Below are 19,051 nucleotides of genomic sequence, written 5' to 3' on the forward strand. Positions count from 1 at the left end.
TAATGGTATGATAGACAGTATACTTAGGAGCTACAAGAATTTTGCCCCGAGAGTGTAACAATTATATGCTGTACTTACTATATAAACCTGCAATGTTAAATGGGATTCTTGTAATGTTATTTGTCTATTTGTACTCAATGAATTTGTGCGCCCCTTGAGGGACTTGAAGTAGAAGGGGGGTAGAAATAGCCTAAGCTACTCTATCCCTTTGAGATGTATTTATTGCTTATCTCAATAAACATACTTGAACTTGCTCCACTGCGCCACGGAGACTTATCCAACTGTAGCAGCCACGTGCAAAAACGAAGTGTGGAGCAACACGCCTACCTCCCACCAGGCAGCGAACGCCACTGTATGTACTACCTCTATCTTTAAATCAAACATTTTTTTTGTACTGATGTACTAGCTCTATCTATAAATTCATCAATATGTATATCACCCCTTGTATGTATTATTATTATTAATATTATTATTAATATTATTATTGTTATTATTATAATTATTATTATTATTATTATTATTATTATTATTATTATTATTATTATTATTATTATTATTTACTTTAATTGAATAAACATTTGATTTGAATGTAAACGCCATGCTATGTATTCTAACAAACCCAATGTACCTTCTTGTATATAAATAAATAAATAAATAAATAAATAAATAAATAAATAAATAAATATATAAATAAATAAACAAACAAATAAATAAATAAATAATAATAGATAAATGATTATTATTGTTATATCGCTACATTTAGACCATGATGTCGCTACTTTCAGCAATTCATATCTGGCAACTCTATTCGGAACAGTTTGACAACAAAGAGGCCAACGTCCGTTGATCTGGTTAATTCTCATAGAAGTTTAGCCAATTATTCTCAAATATATGAAGATTTATGTTGTTAAGATTGACACTTGAGGTAAGTATGATTACCTGTGTAGTAATTTTTCATAGATAGAAGCTGTAATTTATTATTTATTTAATTGCGCCAGAAAACTGAAAATGTGGCGGCGTCGACCCAGACCGTCGGTGGGCACTTCCTAACCCTTACTCTCCTTCATTATGTTGCTCAGTAGTTGTTTAACCATCTAATTACACTTGATAATTATTTATTTATTTATTTATTTTATTTATCCCGGACTTGATAATGGTCCGGAACACACCGAAACGTCGTCGTCTCCTCATCTGCTGTTGTTAAGCTACGTTACACACAGAAATCACACTAACGTGATACATCCAATGAACAAATCCACAAGGGCCGTGACGAGGATGTCAACGATTGTACCTCTCAACCAGTTTAAGATAAAAACTAAGTATTACCTAATTAACTCCATGTAACCTACCTACCTTCTAAATGTCAAACCCATGTCATACTATTAATGTTTTAAGCTACATTATTGTGACTTATCGTCTGCATGTTGCTGTGTATTTCCAGACCCACTGTGGTGGTGGGGGAGACATTTCTGAGGGGTTACAGTCCCACTGTTGGTGGTGGGGGAGACATTTCTAAAGGGTACCAGTCCCACTGTTGGTGGTGGGGGAGACATTTCTGAGGGGTTACAGTCTAACTGTGGTGGTGGGGAGAGATTTCTGAGGGGTTACAGTCCTGCTGTTGGTGGTGGTGGTGGAGACATTTTTGAGGGGTTACAGTCCCACTGTTGGTGGTGAGGGAGACATTTCTGAAGGGTCCCACTGTTGGTGGTTGGGAGAGACATTTCTGAGGGGGTTACAGTCCCACTGTTGGTGGTAGGGTAGATATTTCTGAAGGATACCAGTCCCACTGTGGTGGTGGGGGAGACATTTCTGAGGGGTACAAGTACCACTGTGGTGGTGGGAATGACATTGCTGTGGTTAGTAACCTAACTTAACCTAAGAAATAAACATGTGTAAACTGGAACAAATTGAAACTGCTGAAAATGTCTATTATTCTTGGATATATATTTTCAAGTCAGGTTGTGTGTGTGTAATTACCTAAGTGTAATTACCTAAGTGTAGTTACAGGATGAGAGCTACGCTTGTGGTGTCCCGTCTTCCCAGCACTCTTTGTCATATAACGCTTTGAAACTACTGACGGTCTTGGCCTGCACCACCTTCTCACCTAACTTGTTCCAACTGTTTACCACTCTGTTTGCGAAAGTGAGTTTTCTTATATTTCTTTGGCATCTGTGTTTAGGTAGTTTATATCAATGACCTCTTGTTCTTAAAGTTCCAGGTCTCAGGAAATCTTCCCTATCAATTTTATCAATTCCTGTTACTATTTTGTATGTAGTGATCATATCACCTCTTTTTCTTGTCTTCCAGTTTTGGCATATTTAATGCCTCTAACCTCTCCTCATAGCTCTTGCCCTTCAGTTCTGGGAGTCACTTAGTAGCATGTCTTTGCACCTTTTCCAGCTTGTTAATGTGCTTCTTAAGATATGGGCACCACACAACCACTGCATATTCTAGCTTTGGCCTAACAAAAGTCGTGAACAATTTCTTTAGTATATCGCCATCCATGTATTTAAAAGCAATTCTGAAGTTAGAAAGCGTGGCATAGGCTCCTCGCACAATATTCTTTATGTGGTCCTCAGGTGATAGTTTTCTATCTAGAACCACCCTAGATCTCTTTCTTTATCAGAATTCTTTAAAGATGTCTCACATAATATATAGGTTTTGTGGGGTCTATGTTCTCCTTCCTGTTCCGCATTCCATAACATGGCTTTTATTAACATTAAATTCCATTTGCCAAGTGGTGCTCCATAAACTTATTTTGTCCAGGTCATCTTGAAGGGCATGACAAACATCTAAGTTTCTTATCCTTCCTATTATCTTAGCATCATCAGCAAACATGTTCATATAATTCTGTATACCAACTGGTAGATCATTTATGTAGACAATAAACATCACTGGTGCAAGAACTGAACCCTGTGGTACTCCACTTGTGACATTTCTCCAGTTCGATACATTGCCTCTGATCACTGCCCTCATTTTTCTATCAGTCAGAAAATTTTTCATCCATGTTAGAAGCTTACCTGTCACCCCTCCAATATTTTCCAGTTTCCAGAACAACCTCTTATGTGGAACTCTGTCGAAAGCCTTTTTCAGGTCTAGATAGATGCAGTCAACCCAACCATCTCTTTCCTGTAATATCTCTGTTGCTTGATCATAAAAACTGAGTAAATTCGATACACAGGATATTCCAGATCGAAAACCATACTGTCTGTCTGATATTATATCATTTCTCTCCAGTGTTCTACCCATTTAGTTTTAATTATTTTTTCCAATATTTTGACTATTACACTTGTCAATGATACCGGTCTATAATTAAGGGGGGTCTTCCCTGCTTCCACTTTGTGTGTGTGGAATTATGCAGGTAAATTAATTATATTTTGTTTAACCACTTGACTGCGCCAACAGAGTATTCTCGGTCGGCGGAAAACTGCGCCAACCGAGGAAACTTTTTAATTTTTCCATACCCATTCTAAATGTGTGCGAGGTTGGTTGTGTACGAAATGGGCTCTTAGGACCTCCAGTAAGAGGCAGCCATCTTGGAAAAAATTCCCAGAATGCCCTAGGGCTGCTGGCTGGGTTAGTTCTGAGTGAGCAACCATGGGTGGCGCACGCGCCTCTGGCTCCCAAACTCCTGTCCGACGCGATGTTGAAAGATAACGCTCTGTCGGTGAAATTCAAACCTTATTGTTTGAAGAACATAAGGGTCATAATATTGGTGAAGCTAGGTGCAATAAGGACCTAACACAAAGGTTGGATGCAAGTGATACAGCACCTATGAGGACGATACAGCGAGCGTATCCAATTGTAGCTCTGAGCGTCACCCTTTCAATCCTATGCTATCTCCAATTTATTTAGATGATACATAGATGAATCGTTTTCTGCATTCAGTGATAATGCATCTGATACAAGTAGCATAGATGAACAGTGTTAGTGGCTTCCATGGTGGTGTTTTCCATAGATATTTTCAAGAATACAGTGGTACCTCGGAATACGAGTGTCCCTGCATACGAGTTTTTCGGAATACGAGCAGTATTTGCTCTGAGAATGTGCCTCGGAAGGCGAGTTTGTTGATACGCGTACAGGCCGACCTAGTGCTTGGTGGTACGGTGATCGTCGCCCCTCACCCCTCAGTTTACCAGTGCCTCGTGCCCAGTGACTATCCCACGTCAATTCTTCACCCTGATTTTCAGTGTTTTGTTGGATTTTTGGTCATTTGACCATAAAAGTTGTTGTTATATATCTCGCTATGGGTCCCAAGAAAGCCAGTGGTATGGTTTAACCTAAGAAAATAGTGCGGCGTTTCGGGCGATTGAGTGGCAACACTGGAAAGTGTATACACTTTTCACTGTCCTGACATTAATTTTCGATGTACGTATTTCAATTTTGTACCAATGTGTTCGCAATACAATGTTCTATAAGAACATAAGTATAAAATGTCACACAAGGATGCGTTGCGACCGGCACCAAATAAAAAACCGGATGTGACCGGCACCAAATAAAAAAACTATGTCGATTACACTTGTCGTGTCAATAATACAATGGTCTTACCTTGATGGTGTAATACTATGCTGTTCTCCCAAATAGACTATGCGGCTATTAGAGAATACGAAAATTTCATGGCGGACATTTTCAAACTATCCCAAAGTCGATTGCATAACAAAGAATTTATAGAAATATTTTTTCTCGTGACTCGTGAGCGAGTTCGCTGTGCGACCTCAACACAAAAAGTGGTAATGCTCTCAAGCGCCGTGATAACGCTAAAGTGTTAAGAAAATGTGTGAAGTATGGAAGAATTGGAAAGTTTTGTTGAAAAAAACTCACCCAGATAAAGCTGTAGCAGGCCATTGCATTGACCTTTTAAATGACAATGTGATGTCTTACTACAGACAAGTGTTAAAATGTAGGGAAAAACAAGTGTCTTTAGGCAGATTCTTAGTAAGACAAGCAAGTCTTAGTGGTATGCAGGCAAAACGTGCCAGTGTGTGCACACCAGTGAAGTTCTCACTGCCTGATGTTATAATGGAAGGGCACTCCCCTTCCAAACAGTAACACCTCTTCTCCTCCCTCCTCACCATCTTCCATACGCCAACAAGGTAAGTACTAACTTGAACGTAGTTTTGTAGGTTTATTTAGATGAATTAGGTATAAAATTTAGTTTGAAGTGGGGTTTTGGGGGGTAGTCAGGAACGGATTAATTCATTTCCCATTATTTCTTATGGGGAAATTATCTTCGGAATACGATTTTTTGGAATACGAGCTGTCTCCAGGAACGGATTAAACTCTTAAACCGAGGTACCACCCTACCTGAATCTCTTCCTGACTGACGGACACTCTTGGAGGCAAGCTGAATCTCTTCCTATGTGGGACCATACAAAGTGATGTTTTCAAGACTACCTTACAAATTGATCTTTTCCTATAATCTTTTCAATACTACCTTATGCTTTACAAGCTTGGCTACATACAACTTACAAGTACTAAAGCCAAGGGTGTATGTGAGTGCGTTATTTGCAAGCACACAGAATGAAGAAACAGGAAGCAAAAATTTATCTGTACCTGGTGCAACGAGAGCATAGTCGCGCTGTGCACCATGAACTACTTCGTTGATTATTACTCACTTCCCAAGTACTTAATGTGTGATATAGTGTGTTACTGTGTAAATAGTGTGTGAAACTGTACATATTGTAATTTTAGTGAATTTTGAACAAGTAATATTGCGACAATAAACATTTATTGTGGACACATTACTGACACTTTATCACAGTTCCATAGAACATTATGAACATTCTACTGTATACATATTGTAAAGGACACAAATATGCATCATATACAATAAAAAAACAAACAAATAAAACCACATTGGAAATATATAGAACAAATAATTGAAAATATAGTTGTTGCAACACCCGATGCTTGAATGGCCCGTGTGACCGTGTCTGGGCGATTCATGCATGGGCGACCAGGCCTTGATGACGTCACAGCGCACCTTGTCCACGTCCTCACAGCCAAAGTAAGTGGAATTTGGTATTTATTTTTACATAGACATGTTCATGGAAGGGAATTTATCATTTTACAAAGAAAAATAATTTTTTTTGAACACTTTGTTTCATGCGCATGTGAAATTCTCCAATAAACTTGGTACAGCACGGTGGTTAATTGCAAATGGACTGAATTTAATAACTTTATTTTTTCACCCAATTTCACAGTGAAGGGTTATTTTATTTATTAATTAATTGAATTAAGATGGTCCAGTATTTTAATGAACTTAAATTCTGTTTAATTTAAGTGTTTAGTTTCCAGGGCCAACTTTTTAATTGATATTGTGCTGTGTGACAATATCAACTATACTGTATCTTAATTAAAGCACATAAAAATACAAACGGACAAGAATGTAATGTCAAATAACTTATTTCAGAACTTATTTCTAATTAATTGAATAATTTATAAAGATCACTGTACCATCAGGATTAAGGTTAGTAAAAAAAAAGTTAATCATATTGGTTTAGGAGAATCTGTAAGCCAGAGCGTGTATCAAGGGACATACGGCTGCTTCGCATCCAGTTCATTACAGCCGAGATAACATATGTCGGTAAATTATTTGTTAGATTTAGACAACCCAACCACCATTTAAACCTTTTACTCAACTGAGATAAAACTGATAAATTGTAGGGCCACTTAGCTGAATTGTGAGACAAACCAGCTACAGCTGCCCAGAAGGAAACTATCAAGTTTTGGGCAGTATATGCAGGGAATTTTTTGTTTGCTGTCAATGTGTAATGTATTGTACATTAACATGAGGTGATTTGATATCTTTAATGGTATTGAGCCTTCCTCCTGCACCCTGATTCCTGAATTAGAGAAAATTTTTAAGTTATTTATAAATTAATGGTGCTATATTCTGATTTAGAAATCATACTAATACTATTCATTTGACAGATTAATAAAGTATTATTGAATTAATAATGAGATCTAACAGGAAAACACTTCAGTTTTCCAAATTGTTAAACCTATACTATTTGCTGATGATACTACCTTCATATATTCACACCCCACCCAACTCACATTAACCCTCAAACCGCGCATATCATATATAAATGATATCAGTGACAAAACCGAAACCGCGCACATCATTTATATATGATTTTGTGTCTAGCGCTATAATTTAAATGCCCCGCCTGGGATAGGGGCAGCTATAGTACAGCCACGACCGATAGTTGCCAGATGCCACCTAGAAAAAAAATCCAGGCCAACATTCTTGGGTGTTACAGCGTCAGTATTGAGCAAGCCACCAAGCCTGGCGCACGCAGCACGAGCTCACAGCACCGCTGTTCAGCTTGTGACCACAGCATCGCCTACAAATACCATAATATAAATGATACTGCTATTATTTAGCAGTGATAGTATTACTGAAGCCCCCTGACTGTGATAAAACTGACCAGGATTCTGATAATAGCAGGATTGTGGTGATATTTAGCGCTGTGATCCATGGAGGGAGGAGTAAGGCTGTGGAGGGAGGGTTGTGGCGTCGTTTTCTGTGTGTGGCCACCATTTATTGACTGCACTCACCATACCAGCTTAGTGGTTCGCTATGAACACAAATGTAGATACTTATATATAACGTGTGTATAGTGTGAGATAACAGCGAGAGGAGTAGGTTGGGAGCCGCCATTTTTTATGAGGGAGGAGCATCGTCTGCACGACTTGGCATGTTGTTTACTGATGGCCACTATGGTCTTTGGGCACCATACCAGCTTATTTGTACAGGTATGGTGAATAAAACAGGTAGATACTTATATATAATGTGTGTATATAGCGTAATAACACCACAAACAATATTGTTGGAGGACAAATATTAGTGCGTCTGGCCTTGAGGGCGGCCGCCGATCAGCTGACTGTGTGAGTAGCTACGTCTTTGTGCCTTTACTCACCATACAAGCTTAGATGTACAGTTATGGTGAACAAAACATGTAAATACGTATATATAACGTCTGTGTATAGTGAATAAATACAGAAACAGTATTGTGGGAGGTGAATGAGGGTGAGTGAGGTGGTGTTGAGGGAGGGAGTGGCAGTGAGTGGCTCGCTGGTGTTTGGCGGTCACTCTTTGTTGCTTTTTGACTCACAAGACCAACTTAGTAGTTCGTTATGGTGTACAAAACATGCAGATACTTATATATAACCTGTGTATATAGTGTAACAACAGCAAAACTATTTGTTTATTGTTTTATGAACATAATAATTGAATCACTAATATGCACACTATAATTTTGAGTACAGCGATGGTTCACACATTTTATAATATAAATATACCACAATTCACTGTATGGAATAATATTACTGCAAAAAACTAAGAAAAAATCGATCGGAGACATTGAAATAATTAGGTAATAATATATTTGTGACAACTGCCGTCTGACAGCTTGGGCGGAGTAGACCTCGTCTGGCGAAGGCTCTGCCAACGCCCCTTTTTTGGCACACTTCCCTACCCTATTGTGGCTAAAATATGCCACCTACGATTTTTTTGTTATTTTTTCCGTGATCAGGGAACAAAAATGAACACTTCTATGAGACGAAAGAATTTTTTGGATTTTTTTTTTTTTGTTGCGCCTGTGGGTGTGAATTCCATTTGGGCCCCTAGCGGTTTGAGGGTTAAATAATATTGTAAATAACGAACTTAAAAATGTCCACTCATGGATGTCAACCAACAAACACGCTAAACATAAAAAAAGTCTCCGCCTGTCTCCGTGGTGTAGTGGTAAGACACTTGCCTGACTTTCCGCGAGCGCTTTGTCATGGGTTCGTATCCTGGCCGGGGAGGATTTACTGGGCGCAAATCCTTAATTGTAGCCTCTGTTTAACTCAACAGTAAAATGGGTACTTGGTTGTAAAAACGATTCTTCGTGGCGGGGGTCGGATTCCAGGGATTTGCTTGAAACGCTACGCATACTAGTGGCTGTACAAGAATGTAACAGCTCTTGTATATATCTCAAAAAAAAAAAAAAAAAAAAAAGACCTACATTTTATTTGGAAGTAAATCATAAAACCAAATTCAACTTCTGATAGACAATGTTATTTTATTTTATTATATATTTTATTTATGCATATACAAAAATGTACATTGGGAATGTGAGGATACATAATATGGTAATTACAGTCTTGTAAAACCACTAGTACACGCAGCGTTTCGGGCAGGTCCTTAATCTAAGAAAATTTTAGGGAGGTAAATACTTGCAAAATTTATAGACAAAAAAATGATAACAGTTACATGGAATGAAAAAAAGAAGATGAGAGAAAATTGTAGGTACAGTATATTAAAGCACATAGGTAGCTAAGATTGATTGCAATGACAGCTTGAATGGTAGTTGACAAAAATTGGTAGGCACAATACAGCAGAAACAATATAAGATTGATTGCAATGATAGCTTGAATGGTAGTTGACAAAAATTGGTAGTCACAATACAGCATATGGCTAGCACATAAAAGAAGACAACAATGAACACAATGATAAGGTTGTTTGATACTACATAAAAATTAGGAGATTGGGTAACACTAGGTACAGAGCAAATTTAAAGCTCGGTGTAGGAAACTAAGAAGATGAAATTAGGTACTTTTTGGTTTTGCTTTTAAATAAGGCAAAAGTTTTACAGTTTTTCAATTCACTAGGGAGTGAGTTCCATAGACTAGGTCCCTTAATTTGCATAGAGTTTTTACACAGATTAAGTTTGACCCTGGGGATATCAAAGAGATATTTATTTCTGGTGTGGTGATAATGGGTCCTATTACATCTGTCCAGGGAGAGTTTCAGAGCATGGTTTGCATTTAAGAACAGGGTTTTGTAAATGTAGTTGACACAAGAGAATGTGTGGAGGGAGTTAATATTTAGCAAGTTTAGGGATTTAAACAAGGGAGCTGAGTGTTGTCTGAAAGCAGAGTTAGTTATTATTCTGATAGCAGATTTTTGCTGTGTGATGATGGGCTTAAGGTGGTTTGCAGTGGTAGACCCCCCATGCACAGATACCATAATTAAGATAGGGGCAGATTAGTGCATAATATAGTGAGAGGAGAGCAGAGTTAGGAACATAATATCTGATTTTGGAGAGTATACCAACTGTCTTAGAGACTTTCTTAGTTATGTGTTGAATGTGGGTGCTGAAGTTAACATTAGCAATACAAATGATGGAAAGTTCCTTGGCCTATACATAGACAAGAGATTAATCTTCAGCACCCACATACAACACAGTCAAAAAAGTCTCAAAAACTGGGTATACTCTCTAAAATCAGATATTATGTTCTCCCACTCTGCTCTGCTCATTATATTTCTTGCTAATCTATTCTTACCTTTCATACAGTATTTGTGCATGGGGTTCAACCACTGCAAATAACCTCAAGCCCATCATCACCCAGCAAAATCTACTATCAGAACTATAACAAACTCTGTTTTCAGAAAATCACACAGCCCCCTGAATAAATCCCTAAACATGCTTAACTTACACTCACTTCACATATTCTCTTGTGCTATTTACATGTACAAAACCATGTTCCTAAATGCTAATCCAGATCGGAAACTCTTCCTTGGTAGATGTAATAGAACACATGAGAACCACACCAGAAATAAATATCTCTTTGATATCCCCAGAGTCGAACTAAATTGCAAATACACCATGCAAATAAAAGGACCATATCTATGGAACTCACTTTCTAATGAATTAAAAAATTGCTCAACCTATGCCTTATTCAAAAGTAAAACCAAAGAGTACATAATTTTATCCTCATAGTTTTCAATCTTGTGCAACTCACACTGTATCTTGTGCTACCCACTTCCCCAATATTAGTAGAACTTAAAACATGCATCTTCACCAGTGTAATCTCCATTAATTTATATTGTAGTTTTTATATTAAACAGAAATTTTGCTACATTGTACCTCTTTACCTTACCTTAGCTGCTAGATTAAGGACCTGCCCAAAATGCCATGCACGTAAGGTAGTGGCTTTCCAAGAATTTAATAACACCAATGTTGCTGTGGCGTGGTGGTAAGACACTCGCCTCACATTTCGCAAGCAATTTGGCCTGGGTTCGTATTCTGTCCGGGGAAGATTGACTAGTTGCTAGTCCTTAACTGTATGCCTCTGTTCACCCAGCAGTGAACGGTTACCTGGTTTTTAAATGATTTAGTGGGTCGTATTCCAGGGAAAATTAAGATTAAGGACCTTGATGAAACAGTATGCATACTAGTAGTTTTACTAAAATGTATAAATGTTTGTGTGTATAAATAAAATAAAATAAAAAGTTATGTACTCTTACAATCTTATGTATCTTCTTGTATATATATATATAAATAAAAAATAAATTGCCTCATGGGTGATGTAGCAGTTAGCTGACAACACCCACAGGGAGTGTTGCATCATCATCTACTGTGTATTATTATATTAGGTTTAAACAGATAGACTTTCCATAAACACATAACTTGATATTTAACAGTTAATTATGGTTAAAGAATCTACTTACCCTTAAATTTGAAAATTGTTTATCACACTGTGTACTCAGATATCCCTACCCCTTCACACAGAAGCTTGTGGACTGTGGGCGGCTGTTGATCACTGCGGCCTGTGGATCACGGTGGCCTGTAGAGCATGGTGGCTTGTAGACTACGGTGACCTGTAGACAAAGGCAGAACTTCAGCCATTGTTGGGGAGACAAGACATGTTGAGAGTTCAGAAGTATTCAAGTCTGTTAATATCTGTCCTGGCCTGTACTGTACTTGCATATTAGTACCAAGACAGGTAAGCAAATCCTTAAATAACTTTTTTTTTTTTTATTGAAGTTTTAATTCTGAAATTTCTCACAAGACTTCATTGCCATATGTTATTTCAATATACTGTTCAGTGAGGAGACACATTTTCTGGAAGATTTGATTTCCTTATCCTAATGCAACCAAACATTGATGTCTCCCTAGCAGCAGAGTTTATTTGCTTTACTATAGTACTGTACTTGTACTATAGGCAATGCAAAGTTTATAGTTGTACAAACAATAATGTAAAATTTAATAGCATTTCATATGGGAAGAACAACATGCTGTATAAGCTCGATTATTCAGATTCTGCTAACTAGATATCAGGGCTCATTCAGACAAAATTGCATCTGGATAATTTTATGTCCATATCTGGAGGACTGTCCATAGAATCCTGATGACCGGAGGTTTGTCGGGATACAAATAGGCAGAGTTTACCGTATATGCTGGTGTTGAAGTCAACATTTGAAGCCTTAAAGAAAACTCCAAAACTAGGGGTCAACTTGCTGAATGTAAAATGTGAACATTTACCACTGAGAAACAAGGGAATCACCCTGCCTAACACTTGTAGAACACCACTTACCATAACTTGCAGCCCATCACAATTATTTAGGAAATTTCACTTGTGAAATTATTGAAATTTCTCAGCAAACTGGTGAGGGAGGGAGACAGGCAAGGCAAGGAGGAAGGGAGGCAAAAAGGAAAGGAAAGAGGGACCCTTCAGGCAAGCAGGGAGGCTGGAGTGGGTGTAGGGGTGTCTGGAATGGGTGTGGGGAGTGTCAGGAGTGGGTGTGGGTGTGGTGGGTCTTTGAATATCATGTGTGTATCAGCATGTGGGTGTCTACATTTATCAGTGTAGATATGTAGAAAGTTGTTCCGCTGGGTGAGTGGCACATGTCACTCCTTGTGTACCAGACGGATTGACACGATTCTCACATTAACCCTAACAAGGGGTGGGTGGCAATTGAGGAGGGCCGCTTCTTGGTAGGGTGGGAGGGTTGGCGATGGCGCAGGAATTGTTTAACCCTTTAGCAGAGACCAAAATTTGTATATACGGTGGCGCCTCGATTAACGAGTTTAATCCGTTCAGGCACCGAGCTTGTCATGTGGAAAACTCATCTTGCAAAACAACAACAAAACCGTCGTCGGTGGTGTTCGAGAACCAGCGGGAACGCTCGTTAATCGAGCGAAAGCTCGTCAGTCGAGACATTTTCTGCGAGTGGCTTGCTCATTACTTGAAATGCTCGTAACTGGAGCCGCTCTTCACTCGAGTTTCCACTGTATATACTGTCTCCACTCGATCATCCGGACTATATGGGAAGGACCCCCAGCCGGATTATCACATTTTTCGGATAATGGTACTTTTTCACCTACGAGTCCAAAAGTGACAATTTCCAATTACTTTTATACTACAAACAACATAATTTGAATTGCCTTGCCACATATAATTATTAAATATTCAACTAGAAACCTCAACTTACCTTGTTGTTGTTCGTCTTCTTGATTGATGCCACACATCTTGAAGTTAAGAATTCTTAACAATTTACGTAACTTATACTAACACAACACTAAAATTAACACTTAAAATTACTGTACAGTTCATTAAGCAAAGTTAGTTTTGACTGCCAGCTGCTGAAGCCTCACTGGTTGAAGGCATTTGGGTTGCCTGTGAAGCCTCACTTGTTGAAGGCGCTTGGCTTGCCTGTGAAGCCTCACTTGTTGAAGGCATTTGGCTTGCTTGCGACGCCTCACTTGTTGAAGGCGCTTGCTTGCTTGCGCATCACTTGTTAAAGGCGCTTGGCTTGCCTGTGGCGCCTCACTTGTTAAAGGCATTTGGCTGCCTGTGACGCCTCACTGGTTGAACAACACATAACTTGTCTTTAATTGCTAGGACAACCTTCTTCCTCTTAACACCTCCAGAATGATTGATGCTGCTACCAGACATAGTCTTGGCCAAAAATGTTCAAAGTTACTATGAAAATAAAAAAGTTATTTAAAAAAATATTTCACTAATGGCGCAGCACTGTGTATAACACGAGGGACGGATGCACATGGTTTGACCAGTGTTGGACAGGTCCACTTGGGGTGGGGCAGCTATAGCGCGTTACGTAGGCCGCCAGGAGGAAAAAACTCACAATATTTTTTAAGGAAACTTCAGCCTATACACATTAATTTTAGGAAACTTATTTATTTGTTATTACATAATTACTAGTACTTATTTCATTTGTTTTTGGCTATGATTAAGTGTTCTAAAATTAATGGTAATTCCTGTACCTAGGTGGTCCCTTCCGACGCACCCCTCCCACCCTCCCGACACCACCCACCCACCCCACCCCTTCCTCCACCATGTGTCTAGAGCCACAGACTGGATTAATACGGTATGGCCGAATATTCATCCGGCCAAACCAGCTTTTATCCGGTTCCTGTGGCCATTTTGGCTGGATATTGTGATAACTTTATCCGATCACGATTTTGGCCGTATGAGGGCGTTTTCCGGATGTTTGAATCCCGGATAATCGCGGGGTTACAGTATATACAATTTTGGTCTAACTGTCTGCACAGTACACTTCGTGTATATATATATACATTTTAAAGTACTGTGAAAGATTTAAAAGTTCACATCGGTATCCTCAGGGCTCTAGTAAACAGATGCCATTTAAAAAATTAAATTGTGGGTAACATACCCTGGTGTAAAAGCCGTAGTACCGAGTGAGCAACCAAAGCTAACACACACAGCATGAGCTAACAGCACTGCTGTTCAGCTTGTGACCACAGCATCGCCTAAAATTGGCAAAATACATACGTAATTGCTATTATTTAGTGATGATAGTATTACAGAAGAGCCTGACTGTGATAAAGACTGTGTACAATGTTTAGATATCAGTGAACACAATGCTGTTCAAGATGTTTACAGCGCTAGCCACAGCACAGTGCCATTGTTTTGTAACGGGGACGTGGGAAACGGCTCACTTCTGTCCATTAACCTGCCCTTTGTTAATTATTCTAGAGTTCCCCCAGAGTTATTACTGCAACCTCTCTAGTTCAACACCTTGTCACCTAGGTATTTAATTACCTAGGTACTACACCAACAAGGCATTGTTTCAGATCAGCTACCAGCAAACTCTAGAGAACTCTAGAACATTCCACTGCCACCACCTGATTCACTCCCTGATTAATCCCCCTAATTGACGATGAAACAGGAAACCGCCAATTAAACATATTTCCCCGAATATGGCTCCCCAGTTATGAATAGGAGGGATGAATTTAAAATTAAATGTGGCCTATTGAACTAGTCTTTTCATCGGTTGGTGCTAACCTTGCCAGTAAAATCCCACAGACTCAGACACATGTCAACACATATCTCTCAGGCAGCTATCCAAACTCTCTTCTTCTTTCACCAATCAGCCCGACAGATGTACCTGGTTGATACCTGGTTGATGGGGTTCTGGGAGTTCTTCTACTCCCCAAGCCTGGCCCGAGGCCAGACTTGACTTGTGAGAGTTTGGTCCACCAGGCTGTTGCTTGGAGCGGCCCGCAGGCCCACATACCCACCACAGCCCAGTTGGTCTGGCACTCCTTGAAGGAAACAATCTAGTTTCCTCTTGAAGATGTCCACGGTTGTTCCTGTAATATTTCTGATGCTTGCTGGTAAGACGTTGAACAACCGTGGACCTCTGATGTTCATGCAGTGTTCTCTGATTGTGCCCATGGCACCTCTGCTCTTCACTGGTTCTATTCTGCATTTTCTTCCATGTCGTTCACTCCAGTACGTTGTTATTTTACTGTGCAGATTTGGGACCTGTCCCTCCAGTATTTTCCATGTGTATATTATTTGGTATCTCTCTCGTCTCCTTTCTAGTGAGTACATTTGGAGAGCTTTGAGACGATCCCAATAATTTAGGTGCTTTATCTCGTCTATGCGTGCCGTATATGTTCTCTGTATTCCCTCAATTTCAGCAATCTCTCCTGCTCTGAAGGGGGAAGTGAGTACCGAGCAGTACTCAAGACGGGACAACACAAGTGACTTGAAGAGTACAACCATTGTGATGGGATCTCTGGACTTGAAGGTTCTCATAATCCTTTTGATCATTTTTCTGGCTGACACAATATTTGCTTGGTTATGCTCCCTAAACGTTAGGTCGTCAGACTTCATTATTCCCAAATCCTTGACATGCTGTTTTCCTACTATGGGCAGATTCGATTGTGTTTTGTACCCTGTATAATGTTTCAGATCCTCATTTTTGCCGTACCTGAGTACCTGAAATTTATCACTGTTAAACATGTTATTTTCTTCTGCCCAATCGAAAACTTTGTTGACATCTGCTTGTAGTTTTTCAATGTCTTCAGCAGAGGTAATTTTCATGCTGATTTTTGTGTCATCTGCAAAGGACGACATGAAGCTGTGACATGTATTTTTGTCTATATCAGATATGAGAATAAGGAACAGTAGCGGTGCAAGGACTGTACCTTGAGGTACAGATCTTTTAACATCGCTTGGACTCGATTTTATCTGATTGACTGTTACTTTTTGTGTTCTGTTCGACAGGAAATTGAGTATCCAGCGTCCTACTTTTCCAGTTATTCCCATTGACCTCATTTTGTGAGCTATCACCCCATGGTCACATTTGTCGAACGCCTTTGCAAAGTCTGTGTATACAACATCTGCATTTTGCTTTTCTTCTAGGGCTTCTGTGATTTTGTCATAGTGGTTGAGTAACTGTGACAGACAGGATCTTCCCGCTCTAAATCCATGTTGTCCTGGGTTGTGCAATTCATTGTTTTCCATAAAACTAGAAATTTGATTCCTAATCACTCTTTCAAACACTTTTATTATGTGTGAGGTTAGTGCAACTGGCCTATAATTTTTTTCCAAGGCTTTACTCCCCCCCCTGTGCAACGGAGCTATATCTGCAGATTTAAGTGCTGCTGGTATCTCCCCTGTATCCAGGCTCTTTCTCCATATTATGCTGAGTGTTCTCGCTACTGGTACTTTACATTTCTTTATGAGTATTGAATTCCATGAGTCAGGCCCAGGAGCTGAGTGCATAGGCATATTGTCAATTTCTCTTTCAAAGTCTTCCAAGTTTGTGGTAATATCCGTTATATTATCTGCAGCTTGAATGTCATTCATAAAGAAGCTGTCTGGGTCATCAACTTTCATGTTGTTTATTGGTGTGCTAAACATAGCCTCAAACTGGCTTCTTAGAATATCACTAATCTCTTTGTTGTCCTCTGTGTACGTTCCTTCATTTGTAATTAACGGTCCAATACTGGTGGAGGTTTTTGATTTTGATTTTGCGTATGTGAAAAAGTATTATGGATTTTTCCTTTTCTCTTGTATAGCTTTCTGTTCCAATTCCATTTCCTCACTCATATGATCGCTTCGACGTTTGTTCTATTTCTTCGATCTCCCTGGTTAGGCTTATTTTCCTTGCTTGTGATAGTTGTGTCTGCCGAAGCATTTCCGTTATTTTTTTCCTTCTCCTGTACAGTCGTCTGCGTTCTCTTTCTAGAGTGGTCCTCTTTCTGCCCCTCCTCACAGGCACGTGCTTCAAGCAGACTTTGTAAGCTTCAGCTGTCAGTTGAGCTATTCCCTGTGTGGGAGTTTTGTCACTTAAGACCGTCTCCCATTGAATGGTTGCAAGGTCTACATTTATTTTTTCCCAGTCGATCCTCTTATTGTTGAAATTGAATTGATTGAATATTCCTTCTCACTTGTTGGGTCTCGTAGACCTACTACCGTTATTTATGCTAGTTCGCACTTCAATGAGCTTATGGTCTGAGTATGAAGTATCTGAGATTGTGATGTGTCTGATTAGTTCATCATTGTTTGTGAATAACAAGTCTAGTGTGTTTTCGTTCCTAGTTGGTTCTGTAATCTGTTAATTGAGCGAGAATTTGTCACAGAATCTCAAAAGTTCTCTGACCTGTGGTTGGTTATTTCCCGGGTCATTCCCTGCTATGATATTTGTGTTTGCCATTCTCCATCTTAGACTCGGTAAATTGAAATCTCCAAAGAAGATAATATCTGGAGCTGGGTTTGTTAGGTTATCAAGTATGTTCTCTATTTTGTGCATCTGCTTTGTGAATTCCTCAACTGTTGTATCTGGTGGTTTATATATTAGAATAATAATTAGGTTTAGTTTCTCTACCTTAATTCCAAGTACTTCTACCACCTCATTAGTTTGAGTTTAGTAGTTCTGTGCATACCAGGTCCTCTTTAATATACAGACCTACTCCTCCATTTGACCTAGTTTTTCTTTCACATCTATATAAGTTATAATTTGGAATCCAGATTTCACCATCCATGTAATCTTTTTTATGAGTTTCCGTGAATGCCCCAAATATTGAGTTTGACTCTAATAGGAGGCCATTTATGAACACTAATTTATATGCCTTTCAATCATATTTTATATCGTTAGTGGATGACTTGTCACGACTTGTCGATGGGAATTCAGCATCAGCGGGTGCAACATGGCTTGTAGAGCATTCGTTGCCGGTGGATGCTCCATGACTTGTAGATGGGAATTCAGCATTGGTGGGTGCAGCATGGCTTGCAGAGCATTTGTTGCCGGCGGATGCTCCACGACTTGTCGATGGGAATTCTGCATCGGTGGGTGCAGCATGGCTTGTCGACGAAGATTCTTCACGAACTGTTGAAAATCATGAATTTATCTATTTTTGTCTGAATCTGATTTTCTCTGGCTAACATTCTGAGACATTGCTTAAAGGCTGTAAGGTGTACATAAAAATTTCCAACAACCTCATGTTTACTTTTTCTTGAATATTCAATGAGTTCCTCAATTTGTTCCAATCTTTTCTGATATCCGACACCTCTAGGCAGAGCCTCACCAACATCGTCCGAGTCATCATCAGAGTCATCAGAGTAATCAGAGTCATTTCTGAGAACACTTTGCGCATTCTGTTCTTCAGTTAACGATTCATAACCAGGATTGTAATTATTTTCTAACCATTCATTGATATCATTCACTTGTACACCCTGACCAGCTTGGAGCAACATTGTTCGGATTGTTTCTTCAAACCCTTCAAAATCATTGGCTTCATTTTCAAAACCTTCAAATTCACTATCAGATACTACTGCGTCACATCTAGGCCTCTCTGTTAACAGTTTCTTCCATGAATTTGTTAGTGTGGTTTCTTTCACTTTATTCCAAAGCCTAGCCCAGTGGAATATTGCTTCGCTGATTGTGTACTTTTCTGGAGGGGAGCCCCTACGGCTCCTCGGAGCTATCCATGGCTGATAT

The 19,051-nt window shown here is 39.3% G+C and overlaps 1 long non-coding RNA gene across 1 annotated transcript in view; it reads left to right on the forward strand.

The window, feature by feature from the left end:
* The first annotated feature begins 797 nt into the window (after positions 1-797).
* The window catches only part of LOC138349819 (uncharacterized), a 106,064-nt gene continuing 87,810 nt past the window's right edge, over positions 798-19,051 (forward strand). Inside the window, exons 1-2 of the long non-coding RNA XR_011225398.1 lie at positions 798-925; positions 11,565-11,778. This is a non-coding gene — a long non-coding RNA (uncharacterized lncRNA). The remainder of the gene's footprint in view (positions 926-11,564; positions 11,779-19,051) is intronic.

This window comes from Procambarus clarkii, chromosome 8 (assembly GCF_040958095.1).
Source record: "Procambarus clarkii isolate CNS0578487 chromosome 8, FALCON_Pclarkii_2.0, whole genome shotgun sequence".
Taxonomy (NCBI): domain Eukaryota; kingdom Metazoa; phylum Arthropoda; class Malacostraca; order Decapoda; family Cambaridae; genus Procambarus; species Procambarus clarkii.